Source organism: Lissotriton vulgaris, chromosome 9 (assembly GCF_964263255.1).
Source record: "Lissotriton vulgaris chromosome 9, aLisVul1.2, whole genome shotgun sequence".
Classification (NCBI taxonomy): Eukaryota; Metazoa; Chordata; class Amphibia; order Caudata; family Salamandridae; genus Lissotriton; species Lissotriton vulgaris.
In genome coordinates this window covers 789,556,506-789,572,965 of record NC_141697.1, presented here as the reverse complement: position 1 = coordinate 789,572,965, position 16,460 = coordinate 789,556,506, and positions in this window count along the sequence as shown.

The following is a 16,460-nucleotide window of genomic DNA, read 5'->3' as shown; positions in this document are numbered from 1 at the left end:
CCCGGGACCTGCGCCGCCCTCCTGCAACTATCCTCGAAATATCCAGATTTTTATTATGGGCTTTTGAAGATCTACTCTTGCTGACTTCAATATCCTTTCAAGAATCGAAATCGGATGTGGGGAACCGATTCTACATCAACTTCATCTTTCTGGCCTGCCCCAGATCAAGACCGGGGACTCTCCTGCTTTGGTGGGCCGAGGAGTAAGTCAACAACAACGGCCTGAGGGACATCCTCCCAGCCGGCCGCATTGTCGCTTTCAGTTTTGATTTCTCCTCGACCCCTCGATTGACTATTCTAAGAGTGGTTCGGCTCCCAAGTCGGTGTAGCTTCGACCCGCTGTGTTGTCCTGCCATATCCCCCTACCTCTGCTTCATCTCTCGACTTGCATTCTACAGTATTGGCCTGAAATTCTGCTTTGGTATCTCAATAGCATCGGCCATTTTCACCAGGTCCAGAGGGCCCCTTCAGGGCGCGGCTTCCAATATGGCTTCCAAACCTGAGTTCGAGAGGCGGAAGACGAAGACGCCGACCCGTGGGGGACCTATCCAGACTAATGTTATGGATCGCTATACGCAACCGAAGGGTTCCCCCGGCGGTGCCGGACGTGCTCTTGCGGACCCCAAGACGGACTCTATCGCGCCATCGGAGGTTTCGCTCCAGGACCTAATGAGTGCCATCACTGGGATGAAGGCTGATATGGGGCTGCAATATGAGGCTATTGTCTCCAAGATTGATACTGTGGCTGTTGATGTCACACTTATTAGAGCGGATCTGGCCAAGACTAATGAGAGGGTCAAGGCTTTGGATTTGAAGACCTCCAGTCTCGTCACTGATATGGCGGACGCACAGTCGGAGATTGGTAACCTGCGATCATCGCACAACCTGATGGCCCGACGACTGGACGAATATGAAAATAGGGCCCGGCGGAACAACATTCGCTTAGTGGGAGTTCTGGATAATCAAGATGACACCACTGTTGACCTTCTTGTGGAGGATCTGATTCTCAACCATCTTGCTCCCGCCAGACTCAGCAAATTCTTTGCGGTTGAACACGCTTATCGCTTCCCGGGTGGGAAGACTAAACTAGGAGCCCCCCCGAGGCCTATTATTGCGAGGCTTTTCCATTTTCGGGACAGGAATGCTATCCTCCAGGCTTCTCGTGGTCGTCACCCATTGAAGTTCGACAATAGTACTGTTAACATCTACCCGGATTTTACTCCTCAAGTCCAGCGACAAAGGATGGGGTTCCAGGGAGTGAAAAGGCGCTTGCGGGACTTGGGCCTCAAGTATGCGATGTTGTTTCCAGCTCGACTACGCATCGAATATGAGGAACGAACATTTTTCTTTGATCGACCAGACTGGGCCAGTGACTGGCTTGACTCGTTGCCGAAAAGAGACGACCTGAGCGGACGCCCCGGTGGAGCAGAGGGGGGTGCATCGGCCCAGGAGTGACACTGTGGTTCTCGACGCATGGTTTCTTGTTACTATTCATCAGCTGAGTTATGCCACTTGCTTCTTTATTGGTGGGGTTGGGCCCGAGGGTGGTTTGGGTGTGGGTAGACTCTTTTCCTCCTCCGGGGTTCTTTGTGTAGTGTAGTTATGATAGGGCGACAGGCACACTGCAAATTGGGGTGGCTTTTTAGTCATACGCAGGAATGCAGGGTGGGGGGTGTTGTAACGGGAGGTTGTTGGGGGTGGGGGAAGGGCTTGTTTTTGTTATTGCATTTGTTTTTTCCACATGGCACTGTATGCTTTGCTCTTATCCTTCTGTAGTTGGGCTCCGAGGAGGGAGGGTTGCGGTCCTTTACCGGGATGGGGGGTGGTGAGTTGAAGTTGCTGTCCTGGAACGTTAGTGGTCTGGGGGATAAGATAAAACGTGGCGTTGTTTCCCAGTTTCTCCGACGCCAGTCCCCTGACATTGCTTTGTTACAGGAGACCCATCTGATAGGGAATGCGTTTCGGGCCTTGGATAGATGTGGTTATAGACTGGTTGCTCATGCTGGTTCCACATCCGGTTCCAGAGGAGTGGGCATACTGATTAGATCCTCTCTGCCCCTTGAAATAGATGATATCACACTTGATGATAGGGGTCGATATGCTGCTATTTCGGGGAGGTGGGAGGGAAAGATGCTCTCAATAGTCAATGTGTACGTCCCCCCGGGTCTCCAGGCCACTACCTATGCTGACCTTGGTCGGATTTTGCTGGGACTTCCTGATGGTCTCCTTATTCTTGGAGGGGATTTTAATTCTGTGGTCTCTGGTAACTCTGATCGATACCCCCCCAGAGTTTTACCGAATTCCCAGATGTGGCTTTCTGAACTGCTGGAAACCTTTGGATTAGTGGATGTTTGGAGGCTGCTACACCCCTCGCACTCGCAATATACGTTCCATTCTGGAGCCCACGTCAGTCTCTCTAGAATCGATTATTTCCTAATGCCGTCGGCCCACTCTCCTTCTGTGCGGGAGGTCCGTCACCTTCCCAGGGGCATTTCTGATCATTCCCCCTTGTTGCTAAGGGTAGCGGTGGGTGTAGGTAGTGAGGACAGAATTGCTCCTATTAATCCTTCGTACTTGCGAAATCCCAAGACGCGCTCTGAGCTGATCAAGGCCATTGAATGCTATTTTGGTGAAAATGTGGGGTCTGTTTCCTCTTCTGTTTCCCTATGGGAGGCTTTCAAAACTGTTATTCGGGGTTATTCACTGTAGTTGATTGCTGCTACTAAGAAGGCTAAGCAGGAAGAATTATTGCGTCTTGAGGATGAAATAACTGTACTTGAAAGTGAATTGGGTGGAAATGATACTCCTGCTACTCTACACTCCCTAACTTTGAAACAGGCAGACTACAGAGCCCTGGTGACGGACGCGGCCAAAGTTATGAATCGAGACCAGCTGGGCAGACTCCATGATGTGGGTGATAAGGCGAGTAAACTTATTGCGTGGTTGGACAAGTCTGAGAGAGCGAATCGAGTTGTTCCGGTGATTGAAAAGTTGAATGGGGATTGTGTGTCTGACCCGATTGAGATTGTTGATTGCTTTGTGGACCACTTTCAGACGGTCTATGCCTCTGTGAGTGATAAAGATGAGTGTGATTCTCGTTTGCTCCTGCATGATATTGCGCTACCCTGCCTCTCTGATGAGGACAGGGCCTTGATGGATGCCCCCATAACAGTGGATGAGGTCGCTGGTGCCATTCGTGCCCTCCGATCCGGTAAGGCCATGGGGCCCAATGGATTGCCTATTGAGCTCTACAAGTTGCGGCCTGACAAAATGGCGCCATATTTGCGGAATATGTTTCTCGAGGCCTTCGATACTGGCCTCCTTCCTCTTGATCAGCGCCTGGCCACTATCGTTGTCATCCACAAGGAAGGTAAACCATGTGATCGATGTGCTTCCTATAGACCCATTTCACTGCTTAATGCTGAACCCAAGATACTGGCCAAATTGCTGACTACTCGTCTGATTACGGTGATCGGGGACATGATCCATCCGGATCAATCCGGTTTCATTCCGCACTGCAACACCGCCCTTAACCTTAGGAGACTTCCTGGAGTTCTCGCGAGAGCTGGAACTCTGACTGAATCGGCCATTTTGGCCTCCCTTGACGCCACCATGGCTTTTGATACCATCGAATGGCCTTATCTCTGGGCAGCTCTCTCCAAGTTTGGTTTCGGCTCTAATTTTATTGCCTGGGTTAAGCTCCTTTACGAACAACCACTAGCCCAGGTGGTGGTGAATGGCAGGGCGTCTGGTTCTTTTGCACTTGGGCGTGGCACCCGACAGGGTTGTCCGCTGTCTCCGTTGCTTTTTGCCCTCGCTCTGGAGCCGTTGACCGAGTGGCTTCGCTGGGAGCCCTCGATTAGGGGCATCCAGTGGGCCCCAGACTTTGAAGACCGTGTCTCGCTGTATGCAGATGACATTCTTCTTTATCCCACCTCACCCCGGAAGTCTCTTAATGTGCTTTTTGATGTTCTCACCTCCTTCGGGAAGAACTCGGGTCTTGTTATTAACTGGACCAAATCCTGTGTTTATGTTCTGGCTGGGGATCTCCCTCCTTTTCCCCGTAGATTCCCGATTCAGGTGGTCGAGACTGGTTTTAAATACCTGGGGATTCATGTCTCCTTGGATTCCACCGTCCGTTATGACCGTAATCTGCATGCTCCACTCCAGCGGCTTAAACTTGACGTCTCACGGTGGCATCGCTTGCCCCTCTCCCCATTGGGGCGTGCAACTCTTTTTAAGATGATGTCGCTCCCTAGGTTCCTGTATGCCCTTCAGAATTTTTTTGATCCCATACCTTCCGGGTATTTTCGTGAGGTTGAGAGCCTTCAGAGACAATTGATTTGGGATGGGCGTGCTCGTATCTCCTTACCCAAACTCACTTTGCCGTGGTACGACGATGGCATCGCACTCCCTGATATCAGACGCTACTACTGGGCCTTGCAGCTGTGCGCGGTTAATCACGTAACCTACGCCCCTGGTCCTGCTCCCGCCTTTGCAATGGATAAACATCTCCTGCCAGGTGGGAATTTTAAGAGGGCACTGTATTCTAAGGAGCCATTTCGTGCCCTGACTGGTCCCACGAAAAGTGCTGTGTGAGTATGGCGAGACGCGAATGCTGCTATGGGATGGAGCGAGAGGTTGACCCAAGTGACACCATTGTATGATTCTGATAGAATGGGCAATTTGTGGAGAACGAAAGGATTTGGTAAATGGGATATGATTGGTATTAGCAAGGTGGAGGATCCTGGTCCAAAGGTAGTGTTAAGACTTTTGAGGCGCTCAAAGTGGAATATGAGCTTGACGACAGGGAACACTTCAGGTACCTTCAAGTGCGGCATGCCTTGACCTCCGTCTTCCCCCCGGGGACGGTGATACCCCAGTTCTCGCCGCTAGAGGATCGCATTCTTGATGGCCACGTGCCAGACAGTACAATATCCCTGATATACAAAAAACTTATCAATAACAGGGCTGATCTTCTTGTGCGACTCAGGGCTTCATGGACCGCTGACGGCTTGGAACTCGATGATGAGGATTGGCAAACGGCCGTCTCCTCCCCTAAGGAGGTGGCCATACCTGCCCGCCTTCGCTTTGTACAGCTGAAGATCATCCATCGAGTATATATGACTGGTACGCGTCTGGTGCGAATGGGTTACTCCCCTGATGGGTTATGCAAGCGCGCCTGCGGTATGAGTGGTACCTTCTTGCATATCATTTGGGAGTGTCCTGAGGTGTCTGCCTTCTGGTCTAGAGTGCATGCGATTATGGAAAGGGTCACTGGGGTCTTTCTACTGCCTGAGGCCCGACGATGCCTTCTTAATGTTTGGGAACCGACGGACTATAATACGGCCCAGACTTTTTGGGCGACTCTTGGTAACATGGTTGCCAAGAGGGATATTGCACAACTCTGGAGCTCCCATAGACCACCCACGATAACTGCTTGGAAGGAGAACATGGACTGGTGTATGTTCAGGGAAAAGACGGTCTATGTGGCTCGGGGCCAACCTAAGAAATGGGGCAGAATTTGGTCCCAATGGAATGCTTACCATGGGAATATTTGCACCCCCCCCCCACAGAACTACACCATTGATATTTCACTGTCCCCTTAGTTGACGTTCCGGACGTTTATCTGGAATACTATGTAATTGTTGAGCTGCTCGCCACCCTTCAGCCCGAGACATATGCCTCATTATTGTACGATAATTGGATTTTTTGCCCTCTCCTCTTGAGTCCCTGCAATTGATTTTTGCCATGTGTTTGTGTGGTTTGTATGTTGTATGTTCATTCATCAAAAGTTTAAAAATGAAACCTATTATGCTTATTTTTGACTCTACGCCGTGCACATGGATACACTGCGGGTCGTTTAACCCGCATGCAAGATGAAAGCTCCAATGAATGATGTTATATTGCTGGATGTCATAGCGGCCGGCCCGATGGGTTGTAGGCAGACGCTGTGTATTGTGCATAAAAGGAATAAAGGTTTTTTTTTTAAAAAAACCCTAAACCTCTTCCCTCGGGCTGTGTGATTTTAAATTGAGGTGTGATGTGACTACATTAAATGTACACCAACAATTGATCACACGCTTGCTGGGGCAGATGTGGTGAAAGCAACACAAATTAAATGTCAACGAGGCAGGGCGAGGATCTTCTTCTTCTTGCTCACCCATGCTCAGTCTATGTACAAGCCAATTCATTTTCCAAAGGGACTCACTGAATACATCATAATTAATTGCCGGCATTGATTGGATTTACAGCATTAAAGTTTATGAATTACAATTGTGTTAAGTCACTCCTTCAACACAACTACAGTTTAACTTCTTAGCTTCTTGTACTAGGCTGTCCCCGCCACCATTATGTTTTCTTTTAGTTTAGCAGTTGCAATATTGTTTGTTTGGCAGTCTTCTTATGTACTGTACTTTTCTACTACTCCCACAGTCTCTCTCAGGCAAGTGACTGTTTCTTTTTTTGTTTGCAAATGCTATTGCCAGTGTCTACTACTACCACCACAACCATGGCATCTTTTCCATTCTCTCGGGAAACCATGCAGCCATTGCTGTGCCAATCTTAATCCTCATCAATCACAGGTAAGATACGTTTGCTGGGAGGTATAATGGACTAGGAGGAGCGACTGGCAGTACCAGTAGGACAAATATAACTCAGTGAGGGGTACCGCATCTATCTGTTTGCATGATACAAAATTGGCAGATTATTTAAGTCAAACACTGGCTGCTGCCCTACATCTGCAAGGAAACCTTGTGACGTACAGAAATTCGTGAAACAGTAACCCACCCCACAAAACATTAACATCGCATGTGTAAGTATAAATAAATAACATGTATTTTCCTAACAAAAATAGACTATTCCACACCTCACCTCACCCACCCCTCTCCCTAACCCCAACCAATGTCCAAGTCCAACCAATGTCCAAAAAATAAGAAACCCCAACACCCAATTCCCACCCACCACCAAAAGTATTTAAAAAGGGGCAAATTAACAGGGTCCATCTACAATCGGCGGGCTTTCAGGTGTTTGTTCACAAGGATTTTGACGTGCTCCTCTAATTGGTCCTCCAGATGTGCCATCCAGAGGAGAAGTTTCTGGCGAAATGCACAGCACTTACATTTGCATCCATGTGGGGGGCAGCAGTTGTTGAAAAAGGGTGACCGTGGGCGGCTGCCTGACCGTGGCACCGTACTACTACAGGCAGGGTCCCGGGGCATTGGAAGAGGCAGCAGCTGCTGCTGCCCCCGCCTCCTCCTCCTCTGCCTGAGCCACCAGCCGGCGGTATTCCTCACAGATGGCCTGCAGTTTCCGTTGCCGGGCCCTGGCGGCTAACTCTTTCCGTGTTGGTTTTTGGGAAGGAGGATCTATAAAGAAAGAAAGAGAATTGTAACCAAAATTCTTAGCAAAACAGTAACACAAAATTAATTCAACACATAGTGGCACAGTAGCACTAGCAAGCGCAGTACATAACATTTGTGGTAAGTATCTATCCTCCTGCTTGCTCGGCCTCTAACATTTGTTGGAGTTTTTTTCCAGCATTATACTTGCCCTAGTACTATGGATGGACTCAAGTACACAGAAGAACACCAGTCTTTGTCTTATCTCTAGTTTAGATAAATTACATAACCTTGTTGTAGGCTGTAGTCGGTAAGCCTACTCAGTCAGCTAAGCTTGCGTCCAAGACCAACATACGAATCAATACGCAGACGCCTGTTACTTTTATTTACTAAACTGCAGCTGGGGAAGCTCGTATATTTTTCGAGTATGGGTGGCACTGGCCACACTCTCTCTGTTACATGAAGGGCAATTGCTCAATTTCACTTTCACTGTGCCCTGGCAACTACAAAAAAGCAGAATAATAATAATATAATATACTTCTGATCCAATGATCATTGCTTATATGGAATGATGACATATCAGTCCAATAGCAGTCAGTCAGTCAGTCAGTCAAAACCACTTTATTCGATTAATTAAAATCATAAAAGTATGCTAAAACATGTTAGGTACATGTTAAAAAGAAAAGTAAAATTAATACAATTAAATTCATGATAGAAGTTAAAAAACCATTTTTCTCCCCTTTTTCCCCCTATTAAGAGGAAAACTATTGCACAATTCCCTTTCCATACAAAACCCCACAATCGGTAATTCATATACAAAATACAGTTTTAAAAAGGATGTTTTACAGCATTAAAAGTCCAATCTTAATCTCCTAATGCTTACAGCAGCTGTCAAGAAACTAGCAATACAATACATAATGACAGGGGTTTCCAACATTAACAAAAATAGCAGTGCAGGTTTATACTGAGAAAAACTCATCTCTTTCAGCAAAGGTTTGACATATCGCTTCCGGGGTTCAGAATACCAAGGGCAAAAAAATAGAAAATGCGCAGTATCCTGAACAGACTTATCATCACATTTGCAAGGGGTAGAATCCTCTAACTTACACCAAATTTTCATATCCCATAAGACCGTATGAATTTGATTGAAACGGAATTTTGTCAGTAACCATCTATGGAAAAAGTTTGTTACCACTGACAAATAGGGCGCCATCTCAGGAGATGTAGTTATCATTACATAACTCCTCACTGAGAGTTTGCCCTGTTCCTCCGCCTCTCGCTCCGCGTCACAGTGCCTGATGAAATTGGTCTTCACCCATACTAGATCTTCTTTACATAGGGATTCTGGTCTTCCAAAAATCTCAGGGCGTCCTAGCTTTGCAGCCACATTCTCTACATATGACAACCACTGGATATCCCTCACGTGATCTAGTTTCATACAGTCTTTAATGATTTTATGGTTCAGACTAAGGTTCTGGTTTAACCAGAGTTTTATCCATAACACAATGGGTGCTAATTTGAGCATATCAGTGATAAATCCCACCCCTAATTCAAGGTGTAGGGGATAAGTCGCTGTTTGATGGGGCAAACCAAGCAATGATCGTAGGAATTTATTTTCTTCCACTTGGATGCAGTCTGTTTTTGTGTATCCTCAAATTGCTGCCCCATATCGTGCAATAGAAACTGATTTGGCTTTGTAAATGGCCAGAATAGCCTCTGTGGGTTTCCCCCCAAGTCTTTTTGCGAACCCCAAGACTGCGGAAGCAGAACTTCTAACCGCATTTGCCTTGGAGGTTAGCTGCGGTCCCCAGGTTCCCCTTTGGTCAAACACTACACCTAAGTAGGTGAAAACCTTTACACCGGAGATAACTTCACTGCCACAGAAGAACGTTTTTTCTTTGCTTTTGGGACAACCCACTGACAAAGTATGCGATTTGGCACTATTAATGACCAAGTCCAGATTGGACATAAAGGATCCAAAAGAATCAAGGAGTTTTTGTAGGGCAATCGGGGTCCTGGCTATCAGTACTGCATCGTCGGCATAGAGGAGCACCGGGATTGGCCTCCCCCCCATGCATGGTATGTCCTGAGTTACAGCTGTTAGGTTGGCCTCCAACGAATTCACGTACAACGTGAACAACATGGGGGCCAAAATACAGCCCTGGCGTACCCCTCGTCGGGACCTAAAGCTCGCTGTACACTTCCCGTCAGTAGTCATCCTAATGGAGGCATTTAGATCTTTATGCAGCTCCGCCAGGAAATGTACCAAAGAGGAATCAAGGCCCATTGTCAGGAGCATAGTCCACAGCTTTGATCTATTGACTAGATCAAAAGCTGTGGATAGGTCCATAAAGCCTAGGAATATAGATCCCCTTTTAGCCCTCGTGTACTTTGATATTATCAAGTGAAGGTTAAGACATTGGTCCTCTGTGCTCCTCCCTGCTCTGAAGCCATATTATACATCCGTCAGGATATCATTCCTGGTAGCCCAAGATGTTATTCTGGCTAGTACAACTTTTCCTAAGATCTTAACCGAGGAGTCCAATAATGATATGGGCCTATAGCATCTTGGATCTCCCCTCTGGCCTTTTTTAAACACGGGGATTATAGTAGCTCTGGACCAAGATTTCGGGAATCCCACAACAGACGAAGCGTTAAAAACTTTAGATAAAATATCTGCCCAATATAACGAGTTAGCCTTAAACATATCTGAAGGAACACCATCGGGTCCAAGTGCCTTTTGCCCTGCGCTACTCTCGATTGCCTCAATGACTTCAACTATATTGAAATTTACTGGCCCTAGAGGAAATTCAGAAGCAGGGAGCTCAAAGAGCTCCTGCTCCATGTTACTTCCATAAATTTTTTCAAAATGGTTAAGCCAGTCAACCTCAGGGATATTAAGTTCCAGTTCCTCGTTTTGATCACGTGCAAACAGTGGGGTATTTATTATTGACCAGAACTTCGAACTATTTTTTAAGGTAGCTTTATCCATGAGCTCTACCCAGGCTTCCCTTTTTAGATCATGTTTATGTGCTTGGGTTGCCTTGGAGTAATCCTTTCTCAGCTGCCGCACCAAGGCTATATCCCTCGGGCGGGTATTAGGTGCTTTTTTTAGGCGGTTGTGGGCTTTACTGCAGGTAGTGTCAAACCAACCTAATGCCGGTCTATTTTTCCCTCCCTGACCTTTGGATATTAGATTCAGGGATACTATATGGCAGATGCCTTCAAATAAGGTTAGAACCTCCTCGCCTTTTGAAAGGGGATTAACACAGATGTTCAATTGTTCTGCAGCCTCAGTGGTTATGGTGAGAAAAAAATCATCTGGTACTACCTGTCCCCACTTGATCCTCCTCCCCTGGTCTTTAGTCTTAATTGGTAAAACAACCTGGGATGTAGCAGTAGAATTCATAAGGGAGAAGCCATTAACTAGCTCCATCCCCACGGGGTTATGGTCGCTCGCTGGCATCGATACAGCGTTATAAGAAATCACGAATTTAAGAAGACCTAATGATAGAAATATATAATCAATTATTGAATCACAGTCCCTTCCAGTATACGTAGGTACCCTAGAATTTTTGTCACAAAATTCTGCCTCATATAAATCATTGGTCGCTAGTAGATTTTCCATAACCACCCCCTTCTGACTGTGTTCAAAATGCGGGGGGGGAAATACTGTCAGGGGCATCTGAGTCAATTAGGTCTCAATTTACACATAAATGTACATTAAAATCACCCAACAGTATAAAATGACAGTAAGTGGTTTGCTTTTCTTTATAAGTAAATAAAAAGTCTGTTAGCCACACTAAGTGTTCATTTACAGGGTAGCCATTCAGTGAATTATAACAATTCACAAAGAGTATTTTGTTGCCGTCAACCAAAGTTACCTCAATGACTAGACAATTATGGGTGTCGCAATCAACTTTTATAATGTTACCCTTTACATTCACCGAGACCAACATCAGCAGGCCCCCTCTGTTCCTTCCAGCAGGAGATGGTAATGCCAGGACAAAGAAAGAAGTAAACCCATCCAACCAAAAGTCACAGTCCATGTCCCAGGTCTCCTGCATAGCAAATATCATACGATTTTACAAAGTTCAGCCAGTTGGGATCTTCTCTCTTGGACCGTAACCCGGCAATATTCCAGCTTAATAATCTGATCGTATCCCTTTTGTCAGGGGTACCCAGCTCCGGTTTACATCCATTGCTATCTGAAGAAGGTACAGGAGCCATAGGGGCATAGTCCACTACAGCAGCATCTTCCATACCCTCTCCAGGTCCCTGTCAATCGCACAACTCAAGACCCGACAAAGCGTCAAATCTATTGTGCGTTGTGATGTTGGGTCCAAACCTAAAGAGGTTCTCCCTCCCTGGAGCCTGGCTAAGGGTAGCAGATAGAGGGGCAAAAGGTGTAAAGGCGCTTCTGCCTAAGCTAGGGGTGGGGGGTCCTGTAAGATGATTATAGAAATATCCCAAAGGGCGCACACAGATGCTGCTACTATCGGTGGCCATCGAGGCTGCCCTTAAAAGAACTGTGGCCACATGCTGGGGGAATCTAAAATTTACCACCACGCACTCACCAGTGCAAGTTTTGCGTGTGGGACCAATCCAGTTTACCCTCCTGACTGTGATTATTTCTCCTGCAAACTTTGGAGGGAAACCACATTTTATGTTCAGCCAAGATACAACTTTATTTTTAAGGGAGTCATGTGACTCCTCAAGTGGCTCAACCAAAGATGAGTTATGTGGGGGCACATTTACTAATACAATTGCATAGGGGGCACAACCTGGAGGAAGATCAATATAATTACTTCTCCTAATAGGGGTGACAATTGGCTTTGTGACCGGCCCAGGTTTGGGGTGTACTCCTGTACTGATAGATGGAGATGGGGGTAAAACAGAAGAACCAGGAGATTCTTGGGTAGCTCTAGAAGATTGACATAAGGCGTGTACATTTTTATCATTCTTGGCTAACCCGTTCCTGCCATTCTCCATGGAGACTGTATTAGGTGCGGGTAAAGAGGGGTTAACTTTATCTATATCCGCTAACTACTTCTCTAGCAGACCACCTAATCTTTTGACCTCTGCAGTGACGGTTTCCAGCTGAGCCACTAATGGTTTGAGGGATTCCGCTAGTTTCAACTCAAATTTGGCTTCCATAGTGCGAATTAACAGGCCAAATTGCCCAGAGCTCAGGGTTATATTTTCCTCACTCTTTTTCTCCGCCATGACAGTCAAGTCAGGGAAGGGGTTGCTATCAGACTGATAAGTTTCTGCCTTTCTTTTCAGTGTATGCCTTCCCGCCCTCTTGCCTTGCTGCTTCCTACAGGTTCTAATTAGCCTAGTGTGGATTTGGACAGGAGCTACCTCCTCCTCAGACTCCGAGATGGACTTGTCAAGTACTTCTATATCCGGAGCCTGATGGTTCAGTGCTTCTACAGCAATGATAGCCTCGGGTTCAATATCTGTGATGGTGACAGTGTCCGGAAGAACCTCTGGTGGAAGAGGGCTCTCCTGGACTTGATCCTGATCTAAGGAATTACCTCTACCCAAGGAAGCCCTTCTGTCATTATTAATCTTGTTTACCATTTTTACAAGAAAATTGTCAATAGGACCCGCCCCCACACTAGCCTTGTCTTTCATGGGCCCCGGCATGTGTACTGGACCAAGTGTTTAGTATACGCTAACCAGTTCAGAGCTTACGGAGGTAAGGTCAGTTCGATAGCACAGCAGTTCACAAAATACCTTATGCTATTACGCTCTCTTTACCTTGTGGTTGCGTTACGAGTCTCCGAATGAATTGAGCATGGTCTCTGGCCCTGCCCTGCCCCGGACGGCCACAGACGGCCCGCCCTCTGCCCCGGCTCCGCCCGCGCGCGTCCCGCGACGCGGGAGGATCTGAAGACCTTTAAGCGCCTCCGGGCGCTGGCGAAAGACGCTGCTGGCGGCGTCGCCGGTAGCACACAGGGGATGCTGGGGTTTGTAGTCAGTAGGGCAACCAAGCGCTCCCCCCTCTCGGCGGCCGCTTTTGCAGAGCGGCGGCGGGGGAGAGCGAGACACAGGAGCGTGTAGGGCAAGACCACTCCGGGCTGCGGCAAGTAAGAAGGTTCGCCCCCAAACGCGATGCTGACCCCGCTCCTCAGCAGGATCTGAAGACCTTTAAGCGCCTCCGGGCGCTGGCGAATGACGCTGCTGGCGGCGTCGCCGGTAGCACACAGGGGATGCTGGGGTTTGTAGTCAGTAGGGCAACCAAGCGCTCCCCCCTCTCGGCGGCCGCTTTTGCAGAATGGCGGCGGGGGAGAGCGAGACACAGGAGCGTGTAGGGCAAGACCACTCCGGGCTGCGGCAAGTAAGAAGGTTCGCCCCCAAACGCGATGCTGACCCCGCTCCTCAGCAGGATCTGAAGACCTTTAAGCGCCTCCGGGCGCTGGCGAATGACGCTGCTGGCGGCGTCGCCGGTAGCACACAGGGGATGCTGGGGTTTGTAGTCATTAGGGCAACCAAGCGCTCCCCCCTCTCGGTGGCTGCTTTTGTAGAGTGGCGGCGGGGGAGAGCGAGACACAGGAGCGTGTAGGGCAAGACCACTCCGGGCTGCGGCAAGTAAGAAGGTTCGCCCCCAAACGCGATGCTGACCCCGCTCCTCAGCAGGATCTGAAGACCTTTAAGCGCCTCCGGGCGCTGGCGAATGACGCTGCTGGCGGCGTCGCCGGTAGCACACAGGGGATGCTGGGGTTTGTAGTCATTAGGGCAACCAAGCGCTCCCCCCTCTCGGCGGCCGCTTTTGCAGAGCGGCGGCGGGGGAGAGCGAGACACAGGAGCGTGTAGGGCAAGACCACTCCGGGCTGCGGCAAGTAAGAAGGTTCACCCCCAAACGCGATGCTGACCCCCCAATAGCGGTCAAAGGTGGGAGTGCTGGCGGGTGGTGACGTGGGGAGGGGCAGGGTGGGGGGGAGCAAACTATGGATTGCGGACAATTATTGGTAAGTAAACATATAAATAAATTTTTAAAAATTGTTGTGCGCACTGTATTCAGAATCCATAGTTTACCAACCCCCCACCCTGCCCCTCCTACTCCCCACATCACCACCGCAGCACTCCCACCACCGACCGCTAATGCATAAGGTACTTTGTTCATTGATTGTGTAACCAACAGATAGGCCACCCTTTGCAGGCTGGCTGAGCTGACGCAATCGAAAAATAATTAACATAGGTAGGAAGTGGTCCTTGAAGTCTGAGGAAGGTTCTTGATAATATATATATGATGTGCTTGCAAACTACTGAGTCATCAACTATATTCTGGAATGAAATCTTACTTTTATATAAATATATGAACCTCTGCTTTGCTACTCTGGCGCAGTTTCTTTTACATTCTCTTCAAAGTAAGACTCTAGTCTGCATCCAGTGACAGTCTCCACCTATGATGAATACATCTAGTCATCCATCCATTAAAAGTAAATGTCTATCTTTCTTTTGTTATATGTATCGCTTAACAAACCTTAGCTGGTTTCACTTTCACCAACAACCACCCATGCGTTCACTCCTTCCTTCCTTGCCTTGGCTTTGGGTTTGACACAAACACCGCTGATGATTCTTGCTATCCACAACCCACCCATATTGTGTCCCCAACCCAGGCAGGCATCTTTTTTCAAATTCCAACCATCCTTCAACAACCTATGCATCTGATTCCTATCAGCCACCTGCATGCTGATTCCAAAGTATCCTTCTCTGCTAGTTGTATTTCATCTTGCCCGTCCTTCCTCCTTCCACCCTAGTTCTTTCCCTTTTTGTTCAACACATCCATCAAGGTCATCTGATCTGACTTTTAGTCCTCTCCATAACTTTCACAGCCGAGTTGGAGTCTGATAGAAGAGGCCATTGGTTACTCAACTCACGCTGGTAATGCTATTGCTAATGCATTGGTAGTGCTAAGTAAAGGTGTCTTCTTCAACAGTTGTATATTGTTCAGTACAACTTCAAGTTCATATTTACTTAATAAGTCTCACAGTAGAGTGAGTGAAGTATTCCCCTTCCAGCTAGTAATGCCAATAAGCAATGAAAATAACTTACCACAGACCAACGCTGCTGCTTTCTCCCCCCCTGGTGCTCCTGCAGGTGCCGCATCCCCTGCCCCCTCCTGAATGGCAGCATTGCCATCGCCACTGGCCCTGCCGGCACTGGTGGTTGGTACTGGTAGTGCACCTATAAAAAAATTACACCTTTTTAGATGCCTGTACACCTCCCCTATTTTACTCGTTTTCACCAGGAAGGAAGATTGAAAAAAACTGTTAAAGTACAACATAAATCATCACTAGTCCGAATTACGTACCACAGTACAGTCAGTAGACAGACATTAATAGTATTATTATATGGGCCTTAGGGTCATCTCATCTCTACTCCTACTCAACTCTTTGGAAAGTTAGCCTGAGCCATGTAACCATTTTAGATTCATGTCTACTCTTTTGCGCATGTTACTTCGCAGCTTGTTGCGCAGTAAGACGCCTTTGAGGCCACATGAGTGTTGCATACAAGTGATGAGGTTGAAAAACAAGCCACTTTTTTTTTATGGAGTTCAGTTAGTCCCTATTGCTTAGCCATAATGTTACACTTTTTGGTATGACTGCAAAAAGCTTGCATAATTGTATTATACAGTCTAACGTGCCCCATTTTTCTCATAATAGCCAGAAGATTCCCTTCTACGAACCAGAGATTTGCAGAGCTTACGAAAGATGCATGTAACCAGTATTTATACGTACAACGATGAGGGGTCTCCCAGAATTCACACAGATCTCTATCATGCACTAGTTGTAACAAATGTTTAGTATTTTAATCTTCTTTATTTTGCATGTTGGAGCTGGATGTAATTTTATGGCACAACGTACAAAGCTTGTTATTATTTGAAATAAATAAACCATTTGAACTTACACATAGACTCTGTGGTATTTGGTGTGGTGTTGTGGACTTACACGAGTGAGTGAGCGAAAGGGTGTTATGTTCTGGGTTGTGTAATAAAATCATTGGGTATCTTCGTGTGGGGGTTCGGGACCTAATGACTAATGAGACACTATAGCTAGTCGGTCAGGGAATTGTGGGTTCTGAGTTCTGACTGAGGTGTGAGTAAGGTCCA